At 39.6% G+C, this 14,521-nt stretch overlaps 1 protein-coding gene across 7 annotated transcripts in view; it reads right to left on the bottom strand.

Moving 5' to 3' along the window:
* Window positions 1-4,632: 4,632 nt before the first annotated feature.
* celf6 (CUGBP Elav-like family member 6) overlaps window positions 4,633-14,521 on the bottom strand; it is a 138,768-nt gene continuing 128,879 nt past the window's right edge. For 6 of the 7 annotated variants that reach the window (XM_065953011.1, XM_065953010.1, XM_065953009.1 and 3 more), the window contains one exon: window positions 4,633-11,960. The gene's annotated coding sequence lies outside the window, so the exon portion shown is untranslated. Of the gene's footprint in view, window positions 11,961-13,922; window positions 14,344-14,521 lie in introns of those variants that run through there. The other variant, XM_065953006.1, reaches the window with a different exon arrangement.

The following is a 14,521-nucleotide window of genomic DNA, read 5'->3' on the forward strand; positions in this document are numbered from 1 at the left end:
TTGCTGGACTCCTGCCGCTCAGATGAGTCGAGGGGTCGAGCAGCAAGCACCCCGCTCGACAAGTTTCCCTTCTGAGCACAGTCTGTGCTCAGCAGTGACATCATCTTTAGCTTGCCCAGGTCGGCATGACTCAGATATTTTTGTGCCTTTTTTTTTTTTAATGCCCTCATTCGCTCTCCCTTTATCTTCCGTTGTTACATTTTTAGCACCCTGTGAATTAGCTCCAAATGAGGGAGAAAGAAATTGATATATAAAATGTGAGGCCTGTGCGTGCCCCCGATGTGTTCTCATTTCATTTTGTATTTATGGAATATACGCAGCTGGTAAAGTTACGTAAATTCAGAGGCACTATGTTAACCTTGTCGAATATTAGTCATTCTAAAGGCCAGAGGTTTTAATAGAATAAGGCACAGATCATTAAATAGGGTTTCTGATATAGGTTGGGAATGAAATTACTTTCTGAATGTGCATAATGCACTTTCACTGATATGTGGTCAGTAATATGCTGAATTCCAAATAGTTCTTTCTTAAATGGCTGTGTAGAGAATTAAAATTAAAATGTAATCATTAGCTTTTTGAGGCAGATTCAATATGCAAACTTCTCTGTGATTTGTTGATACTATATGTAGATTTAAACATTTCTGTAATGTAATTGTAATGCAGTTGCAATAGTTGTGTGTGGTTGTTTGTGAAGTTATTTGAAAAGTAAATTAAATTGTAGTGTGTAAGGTTTTAAAGTAAAGACATGCATCCTTGTAATTGCTTTTTAGTTAGTTCAACTTTAATTCCATATCTACAAGTTATAATGTGTCTTGTGAGACATGGTGTCTGGGTGGAAATCTCAGTCTTACAGAGACAGTAACATGTCCAAGTTACACCTGTCTGCATCACCTCCCCTATCTCCCAACTAAATCTCTCGCTCTTTTGTCCCTCCCGCCCCCACATCTCCCTCTGCATCCCTCTCTTTAATTATCTCCCTTTTCAATCCCAGCATCTTCAAGTCTCATCAATGCTTCTTAATTTCCATCAATACCACTGCAGCCTAAGCTCTCCACACCTGTCCAGTCACCATGGCAACCTCACCTCTGACAGCATAGAGCTCTGTAAGACATGGCATGCTGTATTCTCCTTGATTAGATATTGATTAAGCTTTTGTAATACATAATAGGATCAAAGGGATTGTGCAGCTTTGCTTACCCAGGTCCTCTTCACACTTTCATTTAGTTATGTTCTATTGTTATTCAGGAATCTGCATGTTAAGAGGGATGGAATCGAATTTGCCACCCTTTGTTGTCGCCGTTCAGAGTCTCCTTCGGGCACAAAATCTGTGGCACAAAGTCTTTTTTATGTAAATCTGCAATTTATAGACAGTGTTAAGTGCACATTCAGGTTTCTGATGGGCATATCATATGCTTAGTGTTTGCAACATGTTTCCTATTAGTGAACATGTTAATACGCCGCTGAAGTGTGCAGGGACTACCGCATGCTTGAGTGTCCCTAATGGATGCACTGATAGATGAATGGATGATAAAAGTCAAATGCTTAATGCATGGTAAGTGACAAGAGATAAGTCGGTGTGGTAAATATTTGTGTAGGACGCAGCTAAGAAGTTGAAAGGCCATTAGTTAGGATTACGATGACTTGATTCCCTGTTATAATGAGGCATATAGCATGGATTTAAAAATGTGTGCCTTTTAGTTGTTGTTTTTTGTCAAATCTTCCATGTGAGAATAAAACATAAATATTGAAAATCTTTTTATCTGCAGATGTTTTGGGAGTTAGAGTTTAAAATGCTATTTAATGTGTAACTTGATTTTCAGTTTTAGAAGTCGGCTTCTTACCTGTAATTACTTTTAAAACCAAACAAGCTACAAGTGAGCATCCCACACATTACCCTTCTCAAATAAGTACATGTTGCTCTGAATATTATGATTCACAAATCCTATGGACAGTAGTTTGAGGACACTGAGGATTGAGAAAGATCTTTAAAAACACTCATTCACATGTGCTTTTGGTGTCAGCTGCAATATTTGAGCTTCCTCACACCACACCATCCCAATCAACATCACCAATAAAGTAAATACACACAAAGAAACACTCCAGCCAGACAGAGGGTTGAGTGTTTGTCAAATCCACATTGAAGATTTAGAGGGCTACAAGGTTTAGAGAAGTGAAAAATGATTTTTCCCCCTCCCACAGTGAAAGCATAGGGGAGTCAGAATTGAGGATAAAACTGAGAACGGCAAAAAAAAAAACATGTGTGTAACAATCTGACCTTTTTTTGTACAACTCAAACAAGGATAAAGACAACAAAATGTAATAACTTTCCCCTATCCAATCCATACTTCATGATTATCCCTCACTCCAAAAACATTGGGGAAAAAAATGGAACTGTCAAAAGAGTCTTGTTGTTCCATTTTCTTTCCACCGGCCCCCTCCTGGAGACAAACAAACAAACCCCTGTTAGCACATTTCATTAGCTTTAGGGGTTACAGAACAGATTGAGTATCGACAATGGTTGCTGTTGAGGCTTATGGCTCAAAGGCAACAGTGGAGGAAAATCTCAGGGGTAGGAGATGCAATCGAAAGGACCAAAATAATTCAGCAGGACTCACTCGAGGAACAATCCAGTTTGTCATGTGGAATCATGGAGTGTCTGCCGCACAATGAGAAGGCGTCCCCAGAGACTCAGTACGGGAGGCAACATGTGAATAGCCAAGAGTTAGTGTCCCAACTGGCCACTCTTTGCCTTTTTTATCACCTGCAAATTTAGCAACCATAAATCTGTTTCCACACCAGTGCTGCTACATGGACGCACCACAGAGGACCATAAAGTAGAAATGATGTTTGGTGTCTTGGGATGATTCGCTCATTGATGTTCCCTTAGGTGTCATGCTCTACTCTGGGAACAATTACTGTCAAGAGTTTTTAATGTTTTCCCTCCGTTGGGATGAACAGGAAATTATTGAACCATGTTGATTTGATGTAGGGATGTCAAGGTGAGCAAATTTGTCACATTGACACATGAACATTTAACAAGATTGAGTGTAATTATGTTTCATTTTCAAAGTTGCATTCACAGGAAGTAGCACACAAACAAGGACTTATGTAATTGATGAGCAGGATGTGGCATTCCTGTGGCCTGCAAAGAATAACACCAGTAAAGTAACATAACAGTGAAAGTGTTGTAACATTTTGGCAGTGGCCTACAATGCATCTCATTGTTCATCATTGCTGTGTTTGTCATTGACAAATAATATTTTTTTCCCCTCCTGTACATGTTTTGTAATCATAATTATTTGTTGCAGATCTGCCCTCAGTTCCTTGTTGTCGGATAATGATTTTAAAAAGTATTATTATGCTAACATTTGGCCATACTTTGTGAGATAGTTTACAACTGTGTGAAGTAACATACTCACCAAGGAGGAAACGAACAGCCCAGACAATCATTTTTGCCATCCTGCCAACCGTTTGAATTGTTTGTTGTCCGATGGCATCCAGCAAGTGTGATCCTTTTGCTGTCTGCCTTTACTGAATTTGAATGCAGCATAAGTTTGATCTTTCGCTCGTGTTGTTAGTGAGTTACCTTTATACGCAGCTCAGATGTAGTTGTGCTTACCCCAGCTATCACTTGATTAGACCTGTAACGTCTGTTGTCCGCGATTTAGTATAGGTGGATTGGTTTGATAGATTAAATGTTATTTTTATTTTGAACATGTTCATAAAAGTAGGAACGAATCTTTAGAAGAATACCAGTGAAATTATGAATATTGAACCTATGCAATCATTTAAATGGCAACATTTATCAAAAGTTATAGCACATTTTCAGAAAACCAGTAGTTATTTATTCATACCTCTTGTCTATTGTGTATTGATAACAAGAAACTTAATGATAACATAGTTTGCAGGAAATTAATGCAATTACACTGTTTAACACTAAAAACTATGGCAAGGCTTTTTTAAGTTGAATAGCACATTTGAATGACTTCTCCTGTCATACACAGATGGTTGTTTGTATATGGACTTCTCCTCCTCTGTGTTAGGCTTTGAAGCATTCAGTGACTTCTGACCTACTCCAAAGGTTAATGAGGAAGGAGGAGACTGGGGTCCATAAAAAACACACCGACCACAGGCTTCAATGTGACCCGACCCTCCTTACCGTAACATCTCTGTCGATAAAACGCAGCAGGAGGAAAACCTCTGATTAATCGATCGACCTCCTGCTTCTCATTCACAGACACTAACCAGCAGCACCCATTGCACCTGATTTTGTTTTCACTGTAACATCTCCACAAGACAAGAGCTGAATATCCATTTCCCTTTAATCAATTCACAATTTATTCCCCTCCCTCTTCCAATCTCCTTTCCATTTATTATGCATTATTCGCCCTTTTTAAACGATTTCCTACTAACCGTCTCATCTCATTTGGTATTCGGATATGGTTAGCGCTGTTAGCTCAATTAATACAATGACACGTCCTAAATGCATTCTCTCCACTATCCAAGTGACAAGAGGACACCGAACACTTTACATCTTTGCAAACGGGGTCATGCATGCACGCCATGATGGATCCAAACCATCAGGAATTATTCAATGGAGCTGTGTAAGGAGATAAAAAGGACAAAGCAGGCTCAATCTTCTACAGGACTGTGCTTTATTTTAGTCTAAGCAGAATATAATGAACTAGAGAACTACAGAGTTCAGGAGCACTATGGGAGATATCACCTCGAATCAGGAAAGGACCCGAGCCAGAGCTAATTCAAATTACATCTCTGTTTTGAACAAAAAGAAAACAGTAAATCAGTTTGTTCAAGTCCAATAACCAAAATCATGATTATCATTCATTGTGGATATAAATACCCAAATATGTTATGCTGAATTTATTCAGAATGTGAACAAATGGAGGGGATAAACTCAGATGGTGAAGCTGGGAATGTTGTGATTCGTGATATAAAGATTTATGGTGCAAAATCACCCATGAGAAAAAGAAAATCATTTAAAGGCTCTCACTGGATGCTTGATTGGAGCAAAGTGCTCAGTTAGCTGAGTTTGTTTACAATTTGGTCCTTGTAACCAATGGAAATGGAAGAAATTGACCACGTCCATATTTGTGTCAGAATGGGCAAGAGGCAAAACTGACTCCTGCTGTTGTGTTTGTAGTTGTTCTTTTCATGATTTTTGACCAATGAAGAAATAACATTTGGCATCCCCAGAATACACTGTGTCTGACCGCTGTTCACAGGTAGTACTGTCAGAGAGAACAGGCTGGGTTTAAGGCAGAATTCCCTCCTAAAATCATCCTGAACGTAATAAAGCAGTATGACGCTATCAGCTGTTGATACATCTTCAGTGGATAAGGTAACATTATAAAACAAACTCTGGAAGAAATTTCTAATAGGTTAAAACAGAGTTCCTGTCAGCGAGTACCAACCCTTCCAAATGAAACAAGGAAAAAGAAACAAAAATCAGCAAACCAAAAATAGATAGTGACAGAGAGACAAAAGCATTAAAGGAAAGCACACAAGGTTTAAAAAACAATCAGATAAGCAAAGGTCTAGAAACCAATCTGACGGCAGACTGATATTTTTTGGTCTTTTTTTGTCTTTTTTCTCAAAAAACAAAAGGCCTCGAATGAGATTCTTCATAAACATGCAATGCTGATTCATTTAAACTCAGTTGTGCAATGGACTCATTTTTTCATCTGAATCCACATGACCAGTACCATTAATCATTCCTTTACTATGCAGTTTCTTTTTTTTAGTATATTTATGTTGATTTAAGAGCTTTCAGTAAGCAAAAATCTCTTTGAACTTTTCCATCCATGAGAGTTCTCATACGGGGATTGTGCAGCTGAAAATAAAAGAAACAAGTTTTCAAAGCATATACAAAGAAATCTCATGACAATGTGTCCATCCCAGCTTCAGCAGATAATAATTAAAATAAAACAGAGAAAATAAAGAACTATTTATCAACATGAGTATAAAATCCCATTTTTCAACATCAGTGCTTCACTATACAAGAAATAACATCATTGTATCTTCTGTTTTTGATAAATTATTTCATAGCTTCCTTCTCTTAGTTTCACTGAAATATATTAACTATTCTTTTATTTTTTTTAAAGTTTGAACATGAGCTATTGTACGGCCTATAAAGAATGTTCAACAGAATTGAAAAATAAGCTTTATTGTATGTACAGGAGTTACGCAGCTGTGTGGTCAGGAGAGCAGTGGCAGTTTGGGTCGAGCAGGTGGGGAGTTCTGCTAAGTTCTACAATATCTGCCCTCTTTGTTTGTCCCCTTCCCCCAACTTCAGCCCAACCATGTACATGTGAGTATTAAATGAAGATGTATGTACATTTTGAACAAACTATTACCTAGAATTTCATTTTGTAAAACTAACCTCCTTGTATGTCATGACGCTCCAAAGAATATAAAAAAAGTGGCATGGTGGCTGATGCTTTTTATTGTCTCATTGTTAAGTGGTTAGCATGCAGATGGATGAACTCTACATTGGCATATCTGTTCTCCAGCCCCCCGATCAGACTAATCCAATTACCTCACAGGCGATCTTTCTACTGTCAGAAAAATCATGACATGTCGGTGTAAACAGAATCTTTTGTTAACGGATCACGTCAGGGCTGAGGTTTGACACTAAGTCAAATATGCCTCTCTAAGCCTTTGTTCGACCCTAAGGGTTGTAGAATGCCTGTTCAAAACCATGTTTTAAGGGACTTAAATGCACTAAAACTCTCCGATATCCCTGCACCTCTGTGGATACATTATATAGTGACATCATTGTCCCACAGAGTTGGGCTTCCCAACACAAACTGCTGTACAACCTTCTTGTTTTTTTTTTTTTGTTTAATAGGCTATTTACACTAGGAATAAAAAAGTCTTTGTCTTCATTAGTTTCAGCCATGTTGTTAAACACAGTTACACACATCCTGCTTTTTACTGTGCATTGTCAGTTGGGCAATGGCATCTCTTGTTGTTTGTTTGTTTGTTTGTTACTCATGGAATTGGGTAACGATCCCATACCTCTGAAGACCAATTATCAGTCCCTCTGCTTGCTCATCAGTTCTTACAATGTGATGCAATCTTAGAGCTCTGAACGCATATTTACAATCACCATATTTACACAAAGACTTTTATGTTGGTGATTCTGCACAACCTCTCTCAGAATCTGGGGTAAGGCAATGCCCTGAGCCTCTCCACTAGTCATGACATCATAGCTCCTGATGCCCTGAGTATTGGGAGTGATTTTGTGGAGGTTCAGTTTAGCACACAGCAGCCCCACCACCCAGTGCTCATTTCCACCTCCACCTTTTTCCACACCTAATCCCATTTCTACAGCGAAACCCTTTCTGTGCTCAAGTGAGATGACGGAAAAGCTCTCTCCCAAAGCAGCTATTAAATGAGAGGCATTAATTTCTTCCCTCCTGTCCAACAGGTTCCTTTAATTATCTCTCCACTTTCAGTCAATTACATTTCACTTCCTTTCCTTGACAATCACTGCTATTTTAGGGTGAGTGTTATGCACCCCGGGGGTTAGAGACGGGTGGACATGCTCTAGTAGTTTTCTGCTTGTGCTGCCAGGCTGGCACCTTTAAGGATTCACAGACTTCTAGAGGACTGACCTTGTAAGCCATGTTTTGATGGCAACTGAGAAAAAAGTAGTTTGTATATAACCCCCAATTTCAATTCCTGTGGCCACTGAAAGTTTATACTTTTGTGGTGTTAAACAAATGTCTTGTAGGTCTGCCTGGATTGTTGAATATTATAAACACTGCTAAGTAGATACATATGAAATCCTTGTGGCCAAAATGCCAATTTACATGTCTCTTTTTGTAAAGTTAAATTAAATTTTGGAAAAAGCTTGGCGAGTGCCTTCTGGGCTGACATTTGTCATTGCTCTTGAAGGTGAAATTTGGACTTGACTAAAGTAAGAACCAGAAAAGATTGAGGTCACGAGCAAGGCTGGGAATCAGAAAACCTCGTCGATAAATGGAGGGATTGGAAAATCCTTAAACAATCTTGTCTTGATTGGTAGCTCTGGAGTGTACTTTTTCAGATTTTAATGCATGTAACATCCCCTCAGGGTTGTAAATGAACTAAGAGTACCCTCATTAAGTATCGAAGAGCTGATTTCACATCGCCTAATTTAGCCTTGGCATAGCAGAGATGCTACATGAACACTGCGCTGTTAGCCAAGCAGTCAGCAGGATATCAGGCTAGACTAGGTTTTGGCTCACTGGAGACCCAACCTGCAATTAGCAGTGGGAACCAGTACAGCATCTGGTACAAGACAGAGAATATCAGTGGAGCAGGCATGCAAGGCTACATCAAGCAGACCCTAACTTGCAGAATGTTTTCTGGTGGGGACAAGCACAGGAAATATAATTGCTTATGGAACATTAGACTTCCCATCGATTAATTCAGCCTCACATAAATAATGAACACAAATGGTTGCAGAACATGGCTTTGTTTTGACCTACTTCATGTCACTTCAATTCATGTAGCTTTAAATTAATGTCTACAAAAGGGCAGAGGCAGGGCTGCTGTTTTTTTTCCTTTATCTGTTTGCAGGCCTTTTTTTTAACTTTCATTTTGATGGGCATCATTTTAAATCAGAGAAACCACTGTGCCTCACAAATGGTCTTTCAGGATTGAACAGTACGGTGCTTTGCAGGTGCCCCAGCAGGGATACAAGCAAGAAAAAGAAAGAAGTGTAGAACAAGTTATTCTGTGAAGAAAATGTAGGCCTCTATAGAGATAGTTGAGACACAATTACATGTTGAAAGAAGAAGCACAATAACTCAGTCCTTACAGCAGCTGCTTCTTCAAAATGAGGATTTCCAACAACATTGTTGCTTTTGACCCAATTTAGAGCAACTTTGACAGAAGGGTTGTGCTCAGTGGAAAAAAAAAAGGTTTTCTGCATTTAATTTTCAGGCTTTTTTCATCATAGGCAATCTACTTTGCAATATTAACACCTTACTATGATAAAGAGGGTTTTATCCCACATCCTCCATCGCCTCTTCTGGTAAATTCAGCAATATAATCGGTGCCAGGTCAGCTGTCAGCAGCCTTGCCAGGGAGTAGGCACAAACATAATTCTCTCTAATCTTCCTTCTGTCATCCATGTGCATGCAGGGGGACCATCTCCCCCGTCATTTGGTCCAAGTGATTATCCCAGTGATTTTTCACTTGGTTGCTGCTAATGTATAGAGGCTGGTGATTACAGTGCGATTAGAGGGAAAGGTGAAATAGCATGTCTAATACGGTGCAGGTGATAATTGAAGGGTAGTGAGCGCAGGCATTAGCCAGGTTTAGAAAATGCTGTTCCAATGGGAGAGCTGCTGAACAGTTGGGCAAAGGGTTGGAAAAGCATGGCTTTTCTCAGGACAGGGGACAGGAGACCGGGGTACATCGCATACTGATATCCAGAACTCAATCCATGCCCTTCTGCTTTTAAATGACAATGAATTGTTGCCCATTGAAATCTCTTGGATGGCACGTTGTATCAGTCGCTCCTTTGGTGATTTAGAGTAGGACTGGTTTACCTTTCTCTCTAAAGAAGGATAAGGACAGTGGAGGGAACAACAAGGAGAGGAGTTACTGTACCAAAGAAGGCCCCAAGGTACTATAGTCCAGCCTAATGTATCCTGTTCTGTGAAAACATTTAGCCTTAATATGTATGTTGTTCCACCAGTGACTGGATTAGAGCTTCTAATTTTGGGGGGATTAAGCCATTGGGCATATCCTGGAAGTATCAATTCAAACCATATTTATGTCATGTTTGGTTGTAGACTTCCTCTCCTCGCGTCCCTCTTCCCTATTGCCTAGCCATGCCTTTCACTGTCAGCGCTCAAAGAGCTGGTGTACGGATGTGAGCTGGTATACGACTGAGAAAATTGGGAAGTGTTCAGACCGACTGAAAAAGCATCACTCTTCCCTCAAGACTCATTCCAAATATATTGATCTGTAGAGAGAAGCCTGCACCCAGAGCTCTAAAACAGTCCCCAAAAAAAGGCTACAGGCCTCAAAATCAAGACATGAAAGTAGTGGATTGCTTCCTTCTGTGCTGTTTGAGAGGCAAGCTGAATGATGGAGATCATTTAGATAGTCTGTTTAAACAGTAGCTTTTTTTTTCTACCCCTTTTGCTCAATGTATAAATTATGAAGAAATCATGGCAGGGAACATATTGATATCGAATTTACATTACATTTGACAGAGCTGATTGAGCTCTAACCTTTGCCATCAATACTGTAAATTGCGTTTGTCTTCAGAAAATTTGTTTGTATCTGCAAAGAGAAAATTCCTCCAAATCTGGAGTTTTGCAGTAGCTCCAGTGGTCAATTAATACTTGGCATGTCGCTTATATAAGTCCTGCTCGTTTATAATGGGCATAATCTTTTTCCTATTTTTTTGACAAACATCTGACACCATTAAGGATTCATTCATCTGTATACTGAGTTCATTCTGCTGGCAGTTTCAGTAGCTGTCACTTCACTCCTTTCTCCCTTGAACCATCCATTTGTCCATCTCTCTTTCTAGAATCATCTTCCCTTAACAATTTGTGGCTTCATAATTCACACTCCTTGTTGCAATACAAAAGGTCAAGAAAAAAAACAAGAATTAAACAAAATACAGCCCATGTCCATTTAGCTTGGTCTTTACAGTGGATTGTCGCTTGAACACAAAGGCTATTGAGAAGCCTGAAACATCTGCACCATGTCCAGCACAGACTTCAAAAAGTTCAGTCTTTTTTTTTTTTTTCTCTTGTCATTCTTTTTTTCTTCTTCTTCCAGAACAGTCTGTTCATAGCTGTCAGAGTGTGTGGCGTCTTTTACATCATGATGAGCGAGATATCCAGTGGCTGATACCTTAATATCCAAGAGAAAGAGACTCGTTGAGTACAGGGGCGGAAGATTTTTTTTCCTTTCTCCCTCCCATTGCCCCCCAATTCAATAAGACTTCAAGTATTTTTTAAACAACAGCAAAAGTTAGCAAATCTACTTTTTTTTTCTAGTCTACTCTACTATTCTACAACCTGGTGCTAAACCAGCATCCAGAGCAAAAGTTTCAGCCCCTATACTACGATTCCACGTCTTTTTTTTAATACATTATTTCCATTTTCTTATATTCGTACTTACAGTAGGCCACTGGATATTGATTTAATGATTTTTTTGACTAAGAGTAAATTGTAATACTTGCAGCTACAAGGTATGAGTTTTTAAATATATATTTATATATTTATATATTTATATTCTTTTAAAAAGCGTTTAGTCCTTTGGTCCCTATTTCCTAAGGAATGATGCATGTAATTTTCCTGGATTCTCCTCTTCTCTCCTCCTCTTCATCTTCTTGTTTTCTTCTTTGATCCAGAGCTTGCCCTGTCACAGAGCACAACACCTGTGTAGGCACAAAAACCAAAATGGCAGCAGGCTGGTGTGTGTGTTTGTGTGTATGTGGGTGTGTGTGTGCACACGCATGTGTTTGCTTCAGTACTTGAGTTGGCATTTGCACGTATTTATACATGTACAAAGTTTTTTTTTTTCCCCCTTTTTCAAGTGTAGCTTCCTTAAATGTGTATGTTTGCTTTGTTATCTGTGTGTGTTTGACTATATCATGTGTCGGTATGCATGCTTTGAGCATAATGAGTCTATAAAGGTTTTTTTTCCCCCATCATGTCTAAAAAACAGCAGCAAAAAAGTTGGTCTCTGCAAAAAATCTTCTTCCACAGACGCCAAAGCAAAACAGGGAAAGAGGCATTTGCGAAGAAAGGAAAAAAAAAAACTGGAAAAAAAAACTCTGGGATCCCTCTCTCAGTCACCCAATCTTTCAACGGGTTTCCAGCAGGATCAAGGGACCACCCTTCCTTCATGATATGTAGCAGAGCAAGAAGTCTTTGTACTTTTACTGCACTTGTGGAAATAAGGTGTTGTGGCCCTTCATCCTGTGACAGAGAGAGAGAGAGAGAGGGAGAGAGAGAGGGGGAGAAAGAGGAGAGGGGATTCAGTGAGGTTGACGCAAACATGCTTAGGGTTGCTGGCTCCTGGTTATCACACAGACTGACAGGCACAGCCAACAGCATGAGAAACAGACGGGAAAGAGGGAGAAAAAAAGGAGTGTGTCAATCAAAAGCAGAAATAAGTGGGCTAGAGGTGGGGTGGGAGATTTGTTTTTTAACTGTATGGAACAGACATCTACACTGTGACAGCAGTAATCCAAGGAAGGCCTTCATTTAAACTGACTACATCTCCCTGCATGAAAAAAAAAACTGCAGATTTGTTCCTGAGATGTAGCTTCATCCCATTCTTAATAAATAACAAACAAATTACCAAAAGAACAAGAAGGAAACATGAAGAGAAAAACACAAGAGTGTGTGAGTGGTACAATGGTGTAATGATTATGAAAAACTAATGGCTGTCTGAAAAGAGAAAAAAACATGATACTAATACATAGCCTGCAATTAAGATTTAGTAAAAAAAACAAAACAACCAAGTGTCTCCTCTGCCTTTGTGTCGACTTAAAATGCTGCACTGTCACTAAATGCGTCCACGCTGGCGAGCCTGGGATATAAAAGATCTAGTTTACAGCCTATCATCCTTAATATGTTGTGAGCTATGATGTCGGTGAAGAAAGGCTTGGAAATCACAGTAAATCACTCTCTGGGAGTGAACATGAAAGGGTCTGACTATGTGACGGGAACGCACGCCCAGACACTCTTTGTTCTTCCTTTTCATTCCTGTAAATGAGCTTGTTACCATCACATAATAGATCTGCTTTCTCGATGTGGTGGTGAAGATTCTTCCCTCTTTCATATGTGTGCCAAAGTGAGCCAAGCCATTAACGGCATAGAGCACTAAGAATCCCGATTACAGATGCCCTCTTTTATGAGCCACTAGCGATTCTCTTATACATCTAACACAGTGTAGAATAACACACAGTGGCTTTAAAATCTTGATTTTTTTTGTGCCAAGTAAACAGCTCTTTTGAAACGTCACAACTTCCCCCCAAACTTTGTCAGATGATGAAGAATTGTTTTTTTCCCCTCAAGATGTCTGTCCCAATATTACTTTCCCATCCACTTTGATGGTTTCAGAAAGGACACCTGGTAGTTTAGAGACATATTTCATGCTAGAAAGACCTTATCCCTCTATGGCTTGCATTGCTAGACTCCCCCTGAGTTCATTGGATAGACTTCAGGAGGGAGAGCCACCTGCAGGGCCTCTGAAAGAATAGGGCAGGAAGAAGTTCAATGAAAATGCCTAACTCTTATCAGGGTTTGGCCTGGAGGGGTAGAAAACAAACTCAATAGCAAAGAAAGGACTTTTTTTCACCATGAATCTTCTCGCTGCCTTTTCTTTTAACAGCCAGAGAAACAATCATTTAACATGCAAGCAGCATAAACCTATAAAGCTTATTTATCTAGTGGCACAATCCTACCAAACAAATACTAAACAAACAAGGCATCCTCGGTATTTGTATTTAGTTCAATTTCTTTTCATCCTGCATATGCATCTATGCATAAAGTATGGCTGCATGGAGGAGAGGTTCTGGGCATGTGGGTCTACATCGCTGCCTGCAGCTCTGCTACCATGGTGTAATTGGTTTGCACCCTCATAAATAAATAAATGGGAAGTGATTCTCATGTTAGGCAAACAAAACAATCTTGGAGAAGTACTCCCTGTGCAGATGGAATCAGGGGAGAAGTGGAGTGTCAACATTTGCCTGTGCTCTCTGCATGAACGCTGGAGATTTAATTGGCTACGCAAACACGGGGTCATCTCGGCCATCTCTCCACTAAACAGCTGTCGATTTTTTGGGGGGGGGGGGGAGGTCCTTTTTCGCAAAGATTTAGGCTTTTCATTAGAAATCATAGTTTGCTAAAAAAAAAGTGTTGATGTGAATGTGAAGAAGAGAAATATAAAATACAGTACAGCTTTACACGAGAGAATAAAACAACACAAGGGCACACGGTACAATAGCACAAAGGGTTTAAGACACTTCCAGTTATAATCCACCAACGAGTCAGCATTATGTACAACAAGTACCAGCCAAGAAAGGTGTTGTTTTACTGCACTCCACAAACTGCCAATATACAATATAGAGTATATTTAAAAATATAAAGGAGGGCAGAGTATGAAGAGATAGAATTCAGAGATATCACTCAACGCCACGTCATGCAACGCAGTCACAGTCCCACCACATGACGTCATCCAAAAGAAAATGACACCATGGGTTCAACTTACAGCTCTGGGAACTTGGCCCTGTGACAGGTGTGTGGTTGGGGGGGTAGGTGGGTGTGGCTATAGCGGAGAATAGGCCACCTCATACTGTGATTGGCCGTGTCAGGTTGCCAGGTTGGTGGTGGTGGGGGTGCAAAAGAAGGAAAGAAAGAATGGGATTTCCTTTTTCCTTAAGTCAGTATTCAAAGCAACCTTTACATATTTGTTCCACACTCTCACTTATTTTGCCTGACAAATCAAATGAGGTTATTATGCTTATTACCAT

Source organism: Labrus bergylta, chromosome 3 (genome assembly GCF_963930695.1).
Source record: "Labrus bergylta chromosome 3, fLabBer1.1, whole genome shotgun sequence".
NCBI lineage: Eukaryota > Metazoa > Chordata > Actinopteri > Labriformes > Labridae > Labrus > Labrus bergylta.